Source organism: Octodon degus, unplaced genomic scaffold (assembly GCF_000260255.1).
Source record: "Octodon degus isolate 3935 unplaced genomic scaffold, OctDeg1.0 scaffold00135, whole genome shotgun sequence".
In the NCBI taxonomy this organism is placed as follows: Eukaryota; Metazoa; Chordata; class Mammalia; order Rodentia; family Octodontidae; genus Octodon; species Octodon degus.
This window is the reverse complement of record NW_004524711.1, coordinates 5932311-5936055: the sequence shown is the minus strand read 5'-3', so window position 1 is coordinate 5936055 and position 3745 is coordinate 5932311.

Sequence of the window (3745 nt, the reverse complement as noted above, 5' to 3'; positions counted from 1 at the left end):
AGATAGATAGATAGATAGATAGATAGATAGATAGATAGACAGACATCTAAGAGATGAAATCTCAGCCTAACACAAAATTCAGTTATGCTTTATATACACCTACACTGTCAAAAGGTAAGTTTACGCATTATTTCTTAGTGTGTATTTTGACTGCAAGGTCAAGTGTGGCATTTTCTACTTGGGACATTATAGCAGCCCTGAAAAGCTTTGCATATGAGAGTATTTTGGAGTTCTGATCTTTCTGTTCTTTTCAGGCAGAGATACCATTCTGTAGTGAAGGAAACCAGAGCTGCTGAGCAAACGACCACTTGTGAGACCAGAACACAAAAGAGGAGCTCGGATCTTCGCCATAGCTACTGCCACGTCCTTGGAGGAGCTCTGGTCTTCGCAGTCAGTGTAGAAGGAGAGAAAGATGCCTGACAGACGCTGCCGCCACCGCTGTTCCTCCTCTGTTCTTCGTTGTTTTCTTCCACCATGAACTGCTCCCATCTGCCTTGGAACCAGCACAATATAGACTGAAACCTCCACTAACTGTGAGCTAAATAAACCTTTCCTTCTTTAAAAAAAAACAAAAAAAAAAAAGAACAGAAAAGGTACTATCATTGTGGAGTGATAGATACTAAATCATCTATATGTAATTACACATTCCTCCCCTTAGCACTATCATTCTTTGCTTTGTGTATTTTAAAGTGCTGTGTAGGTTTATACACATTCAGAATTGGGACCGCTCCTTAACGAATTGAGCCCGTTATCATCTGTATCAGTCTGCACCATCTGTATCAGACCAGTTGGCCTGAAGAACAGCAATTCATTTCTCACATTTCTTGAGGTTGGAAAGCTGGGGTTAGGGTGCCAGCAGAGCAGGTTTCTGGTGAAGCCCTTCTCCTTGGCTTATAGAATCCGCCTTCTTGCTGTGTCCTCTCATGATCTTTCCTCTGTGTTCATGGAGAGGGCAAGACCTCAACTGTCTGTTCCTTGTCTCACCGGGACACAATGCTCTCCAACTAGTGCCCCATCCTATGGCCTCACCTTACTTTCATCACCTTATTAAAGGTCCTGTCTTGGGGGCTTATGGGTTAGCTCAGTTGTTTAAGCACCTGTTTGGGCAAACCCAGTCATGCACAAGGGCCCACAGTTTGATCCCCAGCTCCACATGCCTTACCAGACCCGCCCTGAAGGCAGCCTGAGCCAGAAAAAAAAAAAAATCCTAAAGGTCCTGTCTCCAACTACAGTCTCACTGGAGGTTGAAACTTCGACATGTGGATTTTACAGAAACACAATTCAATCCACACCATCATCTGAACCATTTGGGCTCATCATCATCTTCTTCTGGTCTGAATCTACTTGGGCATGCAAGGACACAGCCATACTAGCAGCCCTAAGCTTGGCATTCATACTCGACTTCTCGCTTAGCTGCAACCTGTCAGTGTGATAATATTTTACAGTTCTTAGCTGGGGGTATAGCTCAGCGGCACAAGCATCTGCCTGGCAAATGCAGGATCCTGAGTTTGATTCCCAGTATAATAATAATTATTATTAATAATACTAATGCTTTTCTTACAGTATTACCCCTTGTCTTATTGTGGTTTTTTTTTTTTTTTTTTTCATTCAGCCTGACAAACCCTGTATTCTAATTGGAGCATTTAGCTTTCTATTTACAAAATTATCAGTATGGTGTGCTTTAATTGTCCCATCTTATTACTTTTTTTATCCATTCCCTCTGCTCTTTATTCTTTGTTCTTCCCCTCTTTTATTAAAATAATTGAGCACCCTTGAATATATCAGTTTTTCTATTGGCTTTTTAATTATAGCTCTTTGTATTTTTTGTAGTAATTTTCTCCAGGTACCAATATACAGCCTTAATTTATCACTCTGTTAAGATAACCTATCATTCACATATACCTTAGGATTCTTAAAATAGTATGTAGAAATCCCATAACTGAAGACAGTTCACCTTATAGTCTTTTCAGCATGATGGTGTGAAAGCATACTCACATAATGATTCTGATCTTAGCTTTCAGCAAGATCTCCGAGCCAGGCTCTGGAGTGCGAGGTCGCTGGTTCACGCCCCCATCCTGACTCTTTCTATTTAGGGGCTGGGGAGATGGCTCAGTGGAATTAGTGCTTGTCTGGCAAGTGCAGGGGCCTGAGTTCAATCCCCGGTTCCACCAAAAATAATAATAATAATAATAATAATAATAATAATAATAATAATAATAATTTACATGAGATGATCAACACTGTCAAAAAACAGGCTTGGTGTGAGGTGGATTTTTCTACCACAAGCTAAGATAAATTGTAATCTAGTAGCACTATTAAGATGGACTAAGCTTGGCTATGACACTTAGTAAGTTAGGTATATTAAATGCACTTCCAACTTCATGATATTTTAATTTATTTTTTTTTAATTTAGGACAGGGTGTACAGGGTCTCACTGCATAGATCAGACTCATAGTGATCCTCCTGTTTACAGCCTCCCAAATGCTGGGATTACAGTCACATGCCACCACACCCAGTCTCAATCACCCTCTCAGCGAGCCCCAGAGGGCGGGGCCAGCATGGCAGGCTCTCTAATCCACTGAGCTATTTGACCAACCCTGATATTTTTAATTTATGATGAGCTTGTCAGGACAAATTCTATCACAAATCCTGAAGCATCTATAATCTCATTTACCAATCCATCTTGTATACTGTCATCCACATAATGTTTCTACATAAACTTCAAGATATTATGCTAACTTTACATCTAAAAACTAATGTACTTTGGTTGGGTATGGTGCACACCTGCAGTCCCAATAGTCAGGAGGTTGAGGCTGGAGGATCACCATGAGTTCGAGGACAGCCTAGACTACATAGTGAAACCCTGCCTCAAAAAAAAAAAAAAAAAAAAAAACCCTAATTAACTTTTAAAAAATTTAAGAATTTAAAAATATATTATTTTTTCCACATTTTCCGTATTCTTTGCTACCTCCCCTGGATCTCAGTTCTTTCTCAGTAACACCTTCCTTAAGCTTGGGAAGCTTCTAGAATTTGCTGAAATACAGGTATGCTGCATAAAAATCTTCTCCGCTTTTACTTAATGAATACTCTCTTATTTGGCTTCATTTCTGAAAGTCATCTTTATTGAACTTTTTAATCCAAGGTTGTTATTATATTTCTTTCAGCCACTTAAAGACATCATTCTATTATCTCTTAGTTTTCAACATTTGGTTTTTGTTTTCTGAGATAGGGTAGCTCAGGCTGGCATTGAGCTCAACTATGTAGCCCAGGTAGGCATTGAACTATCCTCCTGCCTCAGCCTCCCAAATGCTGGGATCGCAGGCCTGCACCACCATGCCCAGCTACCCTTCAGTTTTTATAGTGACAACTTATCTGTAATTTCTGTCATACTCTTAAACACAAGATAAATTTGCACTTGGCTTCTTTTAGGAACTTTTTCTCTAGTTTTAGTTTATTGACTGTCAACTATCTTGTTGTGAATTTTCTCTATTTATCCTGCTTGGTATTCATCAAGCTTCCTTTAACTGAATTGTTGGCTTTGATCAATTTGGAAAATTGGTAAGAAGTATTGCTAAAATCCATGTTGTTCATTCTAACCCTTGGGCTTATTTCTATTGTTGTGTCTCTCTTTTACTATGGATTATATTTTTCTGGGGATTTTTCTATGTATTGTATTTTTTTATTTTGGTAACAATCTAAAATGTACAAGGAAGTTGCAAAGCTCCTGAACATTTTCATATATATA